This window comes from Heteronotia binoei, chromosome 3, assembly GCF_032191835.1.
Source record: "Heteronotia binoei isolate CCM8104 ecotype False Entrance Well chromosome 3, APGP_CSIRO_Hbin_v1, whole genome shotgun sequence".
Classification (NCBI taxonomy): domain Eukaryota; kingdom Metazoa; phylum Chordata; class Lepidosauria; order Squamata; family Gekkonidae; genus Heteronotia; species Heteronotia binoei.
In genome coordinates this window covers 150429987-150445259 of record NC_083225.1, presented here as the reverse complement: position 1 = coordinate 150445259, position 15273 = coordinate 150429987, and the positions used below count along the sequence as shown (strand labels likewise).

The 15273-nt window shown below is 40.7% G+C and overlaps 1 protein-coding gene across 2 annotated transcripts in view; it reads left to right on the top strand.

The window, feature by feature from the left end:
- ZBTB20 (zinc finger and BTB domain containing 20) overlaps positions 1-15273 on the top strand; it is an 802266-nt gene that overhangs the window by 736577 nt on the left and 50416 nt on the right. The window lies entirely within an intron of this gene.

Genomic DNA, 15273 nt, shown 5'->3' with positions numbered 1-15273 from the left:
CTGAGGAAATGCTCAACAGATTGTTTTAACCAAGAATATTTCAAAGAACTAAATATATACTGTTTAGTTAAGTGATGATTAACAGATGTAGGAACATAGATATACACTTCAGATATTCGTCGGATCTATCACTGGGTATGAAGTCACTGTAAAGTAGTACAACTGACATAAAAAGGAACAAAATAGTGTATGTGAGAAGTAAGGTGGGGGGCTGCCTGACTTTGCAGCTGATTTCTTTCTCTGAAGGAGTGTGTGGCAGCTTCAGTGCTACAATTTCCTCAGTTCACGTTTCAGATATTTCCAATTAAATAGATAGAAACGCATTCTGTATTGGCTGTTGGGAATGGGCAGGATGAGCAACTTTTAGGGGGTTTTCCTCCTGTCTGACCTGAATAAATATAAGTAGGGTGAAATCATGTTCTTTTCACAGCTTTGAACCATAGCATCAGATGGAAACTTACAAGCTGTTTAATCTAATAGCATGTCCCAAAGTAACGTCTCTTTATTATAGACACATACTTGACAATTTTTAGAAATATTTATATATTTGCAAAGGAAGAATATTTCTTAGTTTGATTATATTCCATTATACAATATATATTCATTGCTTTTTGCCTGTTCTGTTTTTGGACATCATTTTAAATACCTGAGAACTTTCAACTGCCTACCATTCATCTTTACTTCTAATTAAAGTATGTCAGGTATCCTTCAGTCCTCCCTCACACTGCAAACAAATAAAAAGAGCAGGTATATACAAAAGGAGCAGTTACCTACTGAAGAGTTACAGATATATCAACAGAACAGAGCACCAATATTCCTTATCAATCTGATTTAGCATAGTGCAAAAAACTATTACAGAAAGAGTTAACTATCCATAAAATCATGGATGTGTAAAGAAAAACACAATAGCTATGTAAGGAATAAGGATAAAACCTGTGACTGTGTTTCATCTTATGACACCACCTAGGTCTTTAATTGTCATCATAGCTCTCCAGTGATCGTTCTTTATTCAGTGTCTTTCTTGAAATGTGTTGCCCTGAATTGAAGGTGGAACTCCAAATATAGTCCTGCTGTTACCCCCAGTGCTATTTGTTGCCCAAAGGACAGCTATCCCCTGTTTTGTTTGGGGGAAATTAGCAAGGAGACAGATAGCTTAACCAAGAAAGATTGTTTTATTGAAAGAGGAAATGCTAATAAAATAACACAGACTTACATAGATGGATGCACATTGGAAAAACAAGCACACAAGCTAACAGGGAAATAGGAAGTAGCTGAAAGTAGGAGGGTTTTTAGGGAATTATAGTTACTGATCTTGAAGAAGCCAGGTCTGGGAGAAGAGCAAGATGTCCAGCATCTTGGGTGTGCAGCTTGAATCCAGAAACACCCACGCTGCATGAGACAGAGCATGCCCAGTTATAGGGGGAAATACTACTTTAGGACAAACAGATGTGCTTACCCCTCAGAACAATGTTATGATGAGATTAGCTGGAAGTAAAACAATATGTTGGGAAATGCTGAATAGGATTCCTAGGAATTGACAATGATCTGGAGCAGGGGTAGCCAAACTGTGGCTTGGGAGCCACATGTGGCTCTTTCATACATATTGTGTGGCTCTCAAAGCCCCTACCAGCCCTTAGCCAGCTTGGAGAATGCATTTAAAGTTGCTTTCTTTCCACCTTCCCCCCAATTTGCTTTCTTTCCACCTTCCTTCATGTCTCATGGCTCTTAAATATCTGATATTCATGTCTTGTGGTTCTCAAATATCTGATGTTTATTCTGTGCGGCTCTTACATTAGGCAAGTTTGGCCATCCCTGATCTGGAGGAACTCATGATATTGTGTATGAATATTAATGGTTGCTTGATGACCCTCTGTTGTTGGAAGGAGAAACTATCAGAGATGGCTGGAAAGTGCTAATTGATTCATAATTATGGTAAGCAAGTCAGAATAGGTCAGGTCAGGGTGGGGAAATGCTTGGTTTAAGGTGAAACAGTGTCTTTTCCTAGAGACCCATTATTGCCATTGTGTATGGTCTTAAGTTGGGAGTGGGGTCATAAGCCGACAAACCCATGATTTTACACTTTACAAAATCTGTGTTTGCTGGCATGCATTTTGTGTGATACCAGAACCATTTTGCAGAACACATAGTGCCCAGAACATGTGATTTTGGGGTGTATTTAAGATGAAAGGTGCCTGGACTTACTCCTTCTAGGTGCCAAGTTCTCCCTTCAGCAAGAAGGAGGGGTATGGAGCCAACACTACCTATGCTAAGTATATCATCACCATTTGATATATTCAGTTTCCAGAGCACTGTTTAGACTAAAGTAACCATTTTCCCTACTCACAAGCCATTGACTAGACCTGACCTACAACACAGGAATAAAAATAGTGTTCAATAAATATTATAAAATAGTTGTTCTCCTGGTTCATGAGCTATATCAATTTATGCACAAAATCAACATGTGCACGTTCTTTCCTTCAAAAAGGGAGAAGAACACTTTACAGCTAGCTCATGAGTTTTTTCCCTCATCTATCTTTGGACACCATGTTGTAGTTTTAAAAAATGCTTTCTGTTTCTAACAACCCAGCACCTGATTTCTCTGCTCAGGTGAAGCAAAGGGTGAAGTGCCACAACCACAATCTGATCATGAGTCTAGAGCACAGTCAGTGATTTCAGCACACTCAGTTCTGAGGTGAGAGCCTACAAGAAAACAGTCTGAACAATCAGAAACTGGCCTAAACCAGTTAGTGTCAGGACCACCACCCTTTGATGAAACATATACCAGTTAGTGTCAGGACCACCACCCTTTGATGAAACATATATCAAAGTTAAAACACAGATCACATAAATGGGAATCAATGGCAGTTGCAAAGAAATTGGAACTGACACTAGCTTCTTAGACTAGGGAGCCCAGACTGTCTATTCAAGCTGCTGTTCATACTCTGTTACCACTCTACATCTCTCCACCACATTCCTCTTCGGTCTGTGGACTCCTGCTGACACAGATGTCAAACAATCCAGATCACTCCTGCCATTGGCCACAAGAGGAGATGTGGCACAGAGAACCAACCACATTGCAGAGAAGAGCAATCTGGGGTTTTTTTTATCTGACTATGGAACGGCTACAACATGGAGTGGACACTATGCACACCCCTGTTGATTGATAACACAGTCAGTATCAATATGTTACAGTTCTGAGGAGGATGACTAGAAATCTATAGTTAGCTCCAGCCTAGCATCTGAATTGTCACCTGATAACACTGGGTGATTGAGGCCCTGTATTGCTTACCAAGGATTTATTTATTTTCTAAGAAGACAGATGAGTTCTTGCAAAAAATAAAGGACAGCACACTAGTTTGAGATAACTTCCACACAGCCACCTCAGTTCAGACAATATTACCAACAGAGGTTCCAGCCAACATATCAACGTTCACAATGTTCACAACATATCAACGTTCACAATACCCACACCATTACCAGTATCCTCAACCCATGGTACTTGGTTTGACAGAGATGGGATTGCATATCAATTTTATATCAATTTTAGATATAATTTTAGAGTTTTTGCATGTTATTTTAAGGTTTAAAGATATTTGAAATGCCCTTAACTACTTTTCAGATGCATGACATGGAAGATGGTCCTTATCCAAATAGACAATGCAACTGCAATGCACTACATCAACAAATAAGGGGTTACCTCTTCCCTTTTGCTATGTCTGGAAGCTACAGCCATATGGAATTGCGCCATCGCAAACCAGACTTCTCTTCAGGTCGTACACATTGTAGATGTAGAGAATGTTACTGCAGACAGTCTCACCAGGCTTGGTAATTACAGTCACAAATGGTCTATTCCACACAAGCACGTGTAACTTGTGTTTGCAAGATGGAGGTTTCCCTCAGTAACCTGTTGGCTACATGACACAATGCAAAGGCACCTCGGTTCTGCAACAGAGCAGAAACAGACCCTTTGCTCTTTAGGAGATGCCTTCCAACAAAAGTAGAGCCAAGGGTTCCTAAACGCATTTCTTCCCATACCCTTGATTGGCAGGGTGGTATCCAAGATGGTAGCAGACAATGCACATTGCATTCCAATCACTCCATTCTGGCCAAGTCAAATATGGTTCCAGATAATGCTGAACAGATCATTACAGATATATATCCTTCTTCCTCAGATGGAGGACCTTGTGGTAATAGGAGGCAAAACCCATCCAGGCTTACACTACCTGAACTTGACAGCATGGGTACTGACACTGAGACACGATAGTTCTCAAGAGTAATGACTGAAGTTCTAGCGAACACTAGAAGCCTTCTACCAGAACATCATATAGATTTAAGTGGCAATGGAGAGAACCAGTATGGTTAAGTTTGTGGACTCTAATCTGGGGGAGCTGGGTTTGATTCCCCACTCCTTCGCATGCACCTACTGAGTGACCTTGGATCAGTCACAGTTCTTAAAAGCAAAAAAACATAGGTTCTGATGTAAGATTAAACTGAAATAGCTACAACTCACTGGAAATTATTTAACTCTCACATTCAAAATGTGTATATTTTGATAACTTTTATACAAACAATTAAAGCACACCATCCATACAATATAGTCTTTGCCTTTTCCTTGAATGCAGTGACTAGTCCTTTAACAAAATCCAGGTTCTCATATCATCCTCAGGAAATAATTCAAACAATGTTCCTCTGGGCTAAACGCCTCCAAAGTATTCTACTGTTGAACCCTTGAAGAGCCAATAATTGTTAAAGGAGTCCAAAGTATCCAGAAGAGAGAATATGGGACACCCCTCCTAGGACTTTTCCACGGTTTCGATCCTTCTTCAGCCTGGTCTCTCTTTAAAGCTGCCTCACAGAAACTATGCATCTATTGTGTTGATTAGAACCTGAAAATTTATGTACTGTGGCTGTGTGAAGCACTTGCTCCATGAAATGTCTCACATTAAGCACAGCCTTCCTAGTGGCTATTATTTCAGCTAGGAGGGTAGGTGGGTTCACTGCTTTTAGGGCTGACTATTCATTCTTCAAATTCCACAAACAGAATGTTGCACTAAGACCTAGTTTTAAAGTTTATTGTTGAAACTAGTGTCCAAATTCCGTCTCAGACAAGATGCATCTCTCCCCACTTTCTTTTCACACCCTTCATCAGAGCCAGAGAAAAGACTACACACCTTGTCAAATGTGCATTATTATTTTATTTAAAAATGACGAATAACATTTGAACAACCCCTCAACTTTTTCTTTGCTTTGCTGGCCGCTCTATAGGGAAGGCAGAGTCCACAAAAACCATCTCAGGGAGTTTCAACAATTAAGAAAACATATGCTTTGGCATCTGTGCAATGTCCTTTACAAGTTATAGCAAACTCCACAAGAATGCACATCACATTTGCTGTGTTTCATCCAATTGCTAGAAGTCTGAAAGGCTGCAATTTGGGCCTCTTCTGACACTTTCATCAGATATTACGTCATAGATGAAAATATAAGAAGGGAGACTTGAGTGGGGACAGCCTTATTGCAGTTTATTTTCCAGAGAAATGGCTCACCCCACCACCTGGCAGTTTAGTTTGGTAGCCTCCAGTGTTTCCTCTAAGCTGAGTTAGTGTGAGCTAGCTCACAGGTTTTTAGCCTCCAGCTCACACATTGTGGTCTCAGCTCAGGAAAAATGGCCCTAGAGCAAACTAATGTATGCAGTAGCTCACAACTTTAATGCCAGTAGCTCACAAAGTAGAATCTTTGCTCACAAGACTCTGCAGTTTAGAGGGAACATTGATAGTCTCCCATGTGGTACTGCACAGGACAATGAAGATGAAAACAGTGTTGTACTTACCTGTAACTGTTGTTTATCATGTTGTACAGGCACACATCCCTCCCTCCTACCCCACTGTGAGCAAATAAAAGACAAAATATATAATCAATTTGAGCACATAGTGGTGGCTGAGGGGAACTGAGGAAGTGTGTGGATCCCATCCCTGAACCACATAACTATTAGGCAGAAATGGCTCATGTATTTCCAGTTCAACTAGTGCAGAACGTGGCTGCTAGGCTGCTAATGGGGCGGCCCAAGTGGGAACACATACAGCCAGCACTGCAGGAACTGCACTGGTACCAATAGTGTACCGGATTCGTTACAAGCTGCTGGTTATTACCTTTAAAGCCCTATATGGCCGAGGACTTGTTTACCTGAGGGACCGTCTGTCCCCACACATTTCCCAGAGAGTACTAAGATCTGGATCTCAACATCTCCTAATGATTCCTGAGCTGAAAGAGGCGAGACCGTCGACCACCAGGGATTGGGCCTTTTCAGTGGCAGTCCCCTCCTGGTGGAATCAATTGCTGGAAGAGGTTAGGGCCTTGCAGGACCTTGCTCAGTTCCACAAGGCCTATAAGACCACTCTCTTCTGGCAAGCCTTCAGTCAACTGTAGGAGAATTCTGGAACAACTGTTGTCCTGAGAATATGAGTAACATCTGATTTGTTAGCACCAACTGTTTTAACTTTTACTGTTTAATAGTTTTATTGATTTTATGACTGCAATCATAGTTTACTATGATTTGATGTAAGCCACCCTGAGCCCGCCTCAGCGGGGAGGGCGGGGTATAAAATGAATTAAACATAAACAAACAGTTGGGAGGGGCTCCTCCCACTGTTACCATACTAGTTAGCAATCTTTCGGCAGCTGGCCTGCACAGTGCCCCCATGTATATCTGCATAGTGACAGTTCAATGAACAGCAGTTGAAGGTAAATGCAACATGTTTCATCCCTTCATTGTGATAAATCTATCTGAAAAATCTGCTGCAGTAGAAAAGTGGAAGTTGTACTCACAGTTACACTGAGCAAAGAGGAGCTCTGATTCAGGGTTCAAATAAACCAGGACATTTTTTCTGGTTTTTGACTAAAACTCAGTGTTTGATAGGACAAGGAATTCAGTAAGAGACGAACAAGATTGTCATATCTAGATGTTATTGTTCTTTGCTTTCCTCACCATCATACAATATCAATATCCCAAAAAAACAACAACCCAGCCCAGGTTTCCCATCATGTCTACCCATATCCACCATGCATTATCCCTCATCCTACAGGTAGGCTAGGATCACTTGGGCTGAATGCAGGTGCTATATAACTTACAGTCGACCAGTGCATTTAATAAGTGCTTTTATGCCATTACTAGCTTGCACCAGACCTATCCAGACAAGTCCAAGGAGTCAGGAAGAACTATTCAGGACTGCAGCCAGACATTCATCCTCAGCATCAGCACCAGAGCAGCAATACCAGAATATGATCAGAGGAGACCAAGGGCTCTTTCATATTCTCATTTTTCTTGCTTATTTGTCTTTATTGCTGGGGGGTGGGGGGGCGAGGTAACATTTCTGCACGTTTTGCTCCAACTAGTGGTCAATATGATATTTTATCCCTGTATGTCCAGCGTTATCTCCCTGCAGATTTATTTTATTTTTCATATTTTTTGATTTTATTTTTCAGATGTTTATAGCCACATATCTGGCTATAATGCAGGGCTGCTATTGAAGATTTGCAAAATGGGCAGTATCAGATATTTGTCAAAAGATAACAAATCAGATCTTAGTAAGAAGGTTCCTAAAGTCGTCTGTGCAAGGGAAGATTCCATGATCAAGAAAGGAGGCAAGAGAATAGATTTTGAAATGAGGCAGACCTGAGGCCAAGAGTGCAGAACAAAGAATCAGCATCACAGAAGAGATGCCTCCTCCTAATCTTCTAGAAGCCTTTTGTGTATTCCAAGTAACAAATCAGACACTGTTGTACCAGAAACAGTGAAATAACTGTCCCACTACAGCTAGTAGCCAGCATCTGGGATGGAAACCAACAAAGTTTGCAGGATAGGGTGGGCTATAAATCCAAAAATTAAACTAAAATTAAACCAACTATATTAAACAAAACCCTTTGCTTAGAAGCCTCATCATATTACCCTTCTGAACAAGACCAGTGCATATTGAAAATGTAATGATTATGAAGTATTTCTGGAGAGAGAGCATAATGACAGGAACAGTGTGAGATGAGATCAATGTGGACTAAAGCAATGCTCACTTCTGTTTGCTTTGGCTTCTTTTTGAGGCCACCTCAAAGAGTCCAATCTTAATATTTGGGGGAAGGGGTATCAAAGTCTTCCTCCTTGAATGCAGTACCCACCCTAGTGGAACATTCCTAACGTCTCTTATGCTCAGCTGGTTTGGGACATGCAGATGGCTACTGGCGTTCTGACCCTTGTCCCATTTCTTTAGTTTCCTACCAGAATGAGCAACCCTCATCACCTTATGTATCTTTTGCTGGTCCTGCTTCTAAATGCAGCTGTTCAGGTGGGCATTCCGTCAATGCAGGACCTTCATCTTTGGAGGAGGAAGTAACTGGCTGGTTCACAACAGCGAGAAATTCCTCTCTCCCATGAGTCTCCTTGTTGCTTTAAAGCTATTTACTGTTCATAGCATTTAGGACTCTAAGATTTCCCTATGTGGGTAGGGTCTTTGCTCAATCAGAAGTGTGAAAAACGTGCTATCCCCTGCATTAAACATAGCATAGCCTTTTTAAAAATTGTGTTGGCATAGAATGCTGTACAAGCAGTTTATTGTACTATAAGGAAAGAAAGTGCTAGATATTGGAACTATGCTAAATCTCCTTACATTTCTGCTTGCAGTGTTGCTGAATCCAAACCAGTACGTTCAAGTAATTCCACTCATACATGCAAATATGAAATATAGTTAAGTATTTCAGATTTCTTTGATGACAAAAACAGAAGTTAACCTTTATGTTTCACTATTGGGACAACAATACCCGAAGATAGTCTTGCCATTAAGTTTGAACTCTGAAACTGAAGAATAACACCACTTGTGAACTAAAACAATCACAATCACCATGAGGTCCCCCCCCCTCCCCGTGTTATAGATGAACTGTATTTCCACTTCACATCAGTAGACATACCTTCTGAAGATTTTTTAAAACAAAAATCTGAGAAATAAGCAAGGTCACCTGTGGAGGTTCTCATTAGAAGTGGCCAAGCTAAGACAAGCTGGTTGTGGCTATTCTACAAAAGCTAATTGGTTTGGCACAAATAAACTGTTTGGCTCCATGTTCCACTTGTCTGAATGCTACATTTGCTTTTGATTTAGGGATGCAACATGGCTTTTGTCTGAAACGTTTTACCCTACTTCTCTTGCTGCAAATGTTGAAGGAAAGAAGAAGCAGGGAAGCTGTGTATGTGTGTGTGTTTGTGTATGTATGTACGTACGTACAAATACACACACATATTATACCCTAACCACCACCACCATGTTATACCAGTTTGTTTCACTTGAACTTTCATTTTCTGCCTGAGCTGAAGCTTCATTGGGCTGTATAACTTTGACACTAAGGAAGCTTAGCAGACTAACCTCTGGCATGATGACCAGGAGGGACTCTAATGGAAAGTTCTTTATAATATAGCCTGAAGCCAGCTGGTCCTCTGCTGCCCTCTGCAGTCTACCTGCTGTAACTGGCAGTATCCAGTGTTCCTCAAGAAATTTCACATGCTCTCAAACATGCTTATATAATTCCTTTATATAACCAGATACAGTGTTCTTGATTAATAGCAAAGTGGCTTTGCTTTCTATTGTGCGATAAGGTGATTTCCTGCATATTTTTCAACTTCTCAGTTCTCTAGACTGAAGTGTTGTTGTTGCTTTTAATTTCAGATTTTTGTGGGAGAAAAGCTTTTTGGGGAAACGGCAAGCATAAAACTGCTTTCTAGATAAATTATTTTACTGTTTCGCTTTACACTCCAAATTTCTTTGGAGTTTTTTGTTGAGAAATATTCTAGGGGTTTTTTGTACTTGGACATTGGTAGCTGAGGCTGTAAATTTGCTTTGGAGTAAATTGCTCTGACCTGGGTGCCTGAGGCTAGCCCAGTTTCATCAGATCTTGGAAGCTCTGGTTAGTACAAGGATGGGAGAACACCCAGGAAGTCCCTACACAGAGGGTGCATTCACACTACAGTAAATAATGCATTTTGCAACTGGATTTTTGCTGTGTGAGAATAGCAAAAATCCAGTTGCAAAACACATTATTTAATGTAGTGTGGATGCACCAAAAGGCGGGCAATGGCAAACCAGCTCAATTTGTCTCTTCCTTTGAAAACCCTACAGAGCCACATTAAGTCTGCTGCAACCTGACATTACTTTCCACCACAAAATCCCATTGAAGTCAGTGGGATGTCTTTCTGTGTAAACATATATTAGGGCTGCTCTCAGCAAAAAATAAAATAAAATCCCAAACATATAAGAGGCATTGTATTTATGTACAATATTTACATACTACTCAAAGATCTACTTGTCAGTCCCTGTCCTATCATCTTTTGTCAAAAGTAATTTTTTGCCTGCAATTTGACATAAATGTCAAATTGTCATACAGTGCAATCCTTAGTAGAGTTACATCTGTCAGAGTCCATTAAAGTCAGAAAATACATCAAAAGTACAGTTCCTGATTCTGACTTATCAAACTATCCACGACTGGAAGAAAACATCCAATTAATCAGGTCAATTTTGATTTAGGCCCATTTATAAAAGTTATCTGACCTGACCTTTACTCTGTTTTTGCTGCCTTGTTTATTCGGATCTTACAGAAGCTCATTTTGCTTCATCTCATCAATCTGAACACTGTAAATTAGCCAAGTTAGTATCTTCCTTCTTTAAAACTATTCCCAATCTGTTCTTCTATACAGAATTTCAGCTTTTCAAACATTGTTCAGCCTCCTTCAAGCTTATTGTTGTATTCAGATAAGTAGCCAATAGCACTTTAACGTGTTCCCCACATAATATGAAGATATAGGGATAGGCTTATTGTGGAAGAAAAAGATAAACATTCTTGATATTTAAAGGCAAGGGAATTCCAATATTCAAGAACAGGAATAGAAATTATTTTTATCATACCTGAAGCTGATTTTGTAGGCATCAGCCAATATTGACTATGACATGTTTAAACCATCTTTATCCAGGCAGTGGTAAGCATGTCAGATTAGGACTGGGGTTCAAATGCTGATTTAGCCATGGACCTGATACAGAGACTTTGGGTGAGTCACTCTCACAGTCTAACCTACTTCATTGGATTGTTGTGAGAATAAAATGGACTAGGAGAGAGCCATATATGCTTCACTGAATTCCTTGGAGGAAATATTTAAAATGTAAGAGAAATAATAGCAGACTTAACACCTCTAAGCCCATTGCCTTCAGTTGATTTAGAATGGTATAACTGTTCTGGGTTGCACAGTAAGACACTGGCACAACTGACACCAATCTTGAGCTACCATTGTGGTTGTACAAAGCCAAAGGGGGCTAAATTTATATCATGCAAAAATAGTTGTTAACAATTTTTTAAAGGAACCACATTTGATATTATCTGTTCCAGTAGATTCTTAGTGGGAATATGCATTTTCCATGCACTCAAAACATAACTCTGAATTTTTTGAAAACCGCTATACTTTAGGTATTGTGCTTGATAAACCAGATTAGTCAATCATAATTTTAATGAGATTTCCAGGAAACCAATTAATATTTGTACTGATTCTTTATGAACATGGAGTAAACATGGAGGAGTAAGTAATATAATTTTGCATACATCATTAACATAACATAACTAATTGTCATGAAAATATGGTGGTCTTTTTCCTGTATATTCTGGTATTTGTCATGAAATACTTCCCTCCCCCCCCCCCCCCGGACTATTTCTACTCATTATTCTTTCAGTATGCTTGCATTTAGTAGTTCTGTTTTTTTGCAAAGGTATGAATTATGGATTAAAAAAACAACAACTACAGACTTAGTAGTTGCAATTTAGAGTTAGCATTTGCTTGGTGTAGTTTGCTTGGTGTAGTTAGATCCAGTTTGGTGTAGTGGTTAAGTGTGTGGACTCTTATCCAGGAGAACCAGGTTTGATTCCCCACTCCTCCACTTGCAGCTGCTGGAATGGCCTTGGGTCAGCCATAGCTCCTGTGCAGCTTCTGTGAGAGTTCTCTTAGCCCCACCTACCTCACAGGGTGTCTGTTGTGAGGGAGGAAGGTAAAGGAGATTGTGAGCCACTCTGAGAGTCAGAGGGAGTTTTCCCACAGAGCTTACCGTGGAGCGATGTCCCTCTCCACCGCACAGCGTCTGCGTGGATTTCCCACCAACTGCTCTACATAACCAGGAAGAGCCGCGGCTTTTGTGTCGCTAACGTAAACTGGTTTTTAGCGGTTTACATCTGCGACGCAAAAGGTCCGGCACTTCCTGGTTCTGCAGAGCAGTTGGTGGGAAATCCGTGCAGACGCTGCGCGGTGAAGAGGGACGTCGCTCCGCGGTAAGCTCTGTGGGAAAACGCCCAGAGTGTAGGGTGGGATATAAATCCAATATGATCTTCTTCTTCTAACTTCACTAAGCTGTGGAAAAAAAGGAGAATATGAGGATAACTTGTATTTAGTTTGTCCTCAGCCAAAAACTGAAATACTGAATGTTCACACAGACTGCTTTCCCTATACTGAGATGTGCCTTTATGTTCTTAGAATATGATGACAATAAACATTTATATCTTCTTGGATTCAAGGCAGCAATTGTAGTTTTGTGAAGCTTCTTGGTGCAGAAAGCATTTTTCTAATAGATGATGCCATAGTGCCCACCTGTGCTTATGTCCTTTGTCCTTGGTGCAAAACAAGAACTTGTTATGCAGAAGTCTAATAGTGGAATATTTCCAGAGGTTATCTGTTTTGCAGTGATTTGAATAGAAGGGTGTAACTCTGGTAAGGATAGTCTGCTGTAGCCAAAACTGTCCTATGACATCATAAAGACAAACACATGTAATATCATGCAAATGTTCATAAGCCAGATCCCACATTTTCAGATGCATGAAGGGTTACATTTCATTGGCAACATTATCAGTGGAATAGGGACATCTATTACTTTCAAATGAGTAGCTTGTTTTTATTAATTGACTGTGTATGATATATTTTTCCTCCAAGGTATGCTACTGCAGAAAGGATGCTAAATACAATAATTATTTAAACAGTTAAACTAGTTGTGAGTTCAGTGCTTTCATAACATATGTAGGTCTTCTTCATGGTTTGTATGTCATTCCAGATGCAAGTATGACACTTGTACAGGGCTCACTTTGGGTACACTCTAGAGCTCTCATTAGGGTTGCCAAGTCCCTCTGCCTCTGGCGGGGGGGGGGGGACTTGTGTGCACCACGAGATGACATCACCTGGAAATGATAGCATCGCATCGGGGATGCTCTAGGACTTGTGCTAAAAATTCTATGGTACCATAGAGTTTTTAGCATGAGTCCTAGAGCATCCCTGGCACAATGACATCATGGCGCCAGGGCTCTTTGGGGGTGGGGATCCCTTTGGTGGCCTGGTCCCTGCCAGCAGGTTAGGGCCTTCCCGGGTGGGGGATTCACCCACCCCCAATGGGAGCCTGACAGTCCTAACTTCCATGTGGATTGGTGATCCTGCAAACCTTTCTTACAAAAGAGATCCAGTGCTTGGAACCCATGAATGAATTTCATGCACTCTAGATCATTCCCACAGAATGTGCTTCCTCTTCTGCATGCAGTTTGTTGCAGTTTTCAGAGTCTGTATGGTACAAGGATTCAGGCCTTTGCTGTAGAGTTCAAAGAGCAATATGTCAGCATCACCATAAAGAAATTACCAGTGCAATCTTCAGCTCACTGAATTCATTTGCAGAGTTCCCAATAAAATATTTGAATTGTATCCTAGATTTGGAGGGAGGGAAAGTTATTTAACTCATGTGTTCTGTGGTTATGAAACTGTGGCAATAATGAAGTTGGAGTTTTTTAATAGGTTGCATCCAAAATCAAATATATGCATCAAGAATTAAGCTATATCAGTACATGCCTCTGAAGAACAAGGATAGATTGTGCTGTACCAGAATAACCTTCTTCATCCCAGTTCTTGACTGTAGCATAATAGTACATGTATTGCCATGGAAACAATTCAGGCTCTCTGAGGTCTGTTTTGTTACATAAAGCATGTCAACTGTGTGTGGAATAAGGAGGGCGGCCTTAACTGTTCTGGTGCACAGACGGAAGATACAACTCAAGTCCGTATTTTGTGTACTGTTATATAACACAGACTACTTTACTATATGCATACTAGACCAATGGAAAGATACAACTCCTATATCTTTCGTAAGTGTATAGTAGAAGAGTTAGAAGAACTGCTGCTGTTGAAATTCTGTGTTCTCAATATCTGTTGAAGGTACAAGAACCTTGTCCTGATTTCCATGGCTTATCATAGTGTGCAAAAGTGTCTCTGTCTCTGGGCCCATACATTCTTTGAAGTCCTCCTTTGCTCATTATTTCACTTTTTTGTTTCCATTTTGGCCAAAGATGGAACATGTAATTATTACTTAGCAGCATCTCTTCTTCTAGGGTTGCCAACTTGGAGATCTCTTGGAATCACACTGGATTTCCAAACTGCAGAGATCAGTTCCCTTTTGGGTTGCCAGCCCCAAATTGGGAAATTCCTGGAGATTTTTTTTTTTGGGAGGGGTAAACCATGTGAGGGCAAGGTATAGGTAGGGAAGCAAACTCAGCAGGGTATAATGCCATAGGATTCAGCTTCTAAAGCAACCATTTTCTCCGGGGAAACTGATCTCTGTCATCTGTTGTAATTCTGGGTGGCTTCACCTGGAGATTGGCAACTTCAGTTTCCTTGGAAGAAATGGCTGCTTTGGAGGATAGTACTATGGCATTTTGCCCCTTTGAGGTCCCTCCCATCCTGAAACCCCACCCCTTAGGCTCCACCCACAAAATATCCAGGAATTTCCTCACTTGGAGTTGGCAACAATAACTTCTTTCCACCATCCAGCCAACTTACCTTTATTTGTCCATTTTTCTTCAGCTGACCCTCCCTTCTGGCAGCACCTACCTAGGAAAACCATGGCCCAGCTGTATAGTCCCAGGCACTGTGCTGGGCCCACTTGCATAGTAGGGAATCCGCAAGGACTTGTGGTGGGGTGCTTCACTTTCCCCTGTACCCTCCTCCCCACACTATTTTCTCTTTCCCTGCTTCTTGCATCCCCCATATCCTCTTCCCTTTACCTGCCTCAATCTTTCCTTCTCGCCCATTCACCAGCCTACCTTTTATTTGTATTCAATCTCCAGCTATACTTACTATTTATTTACTTCGTTTATACTCCACCTTTCTTGATAATGGGCACTAGAGCTATGCATTTTTTTTAAACAATATTTTTCAGTTCACGTCTATTGGACCTGAAAGTT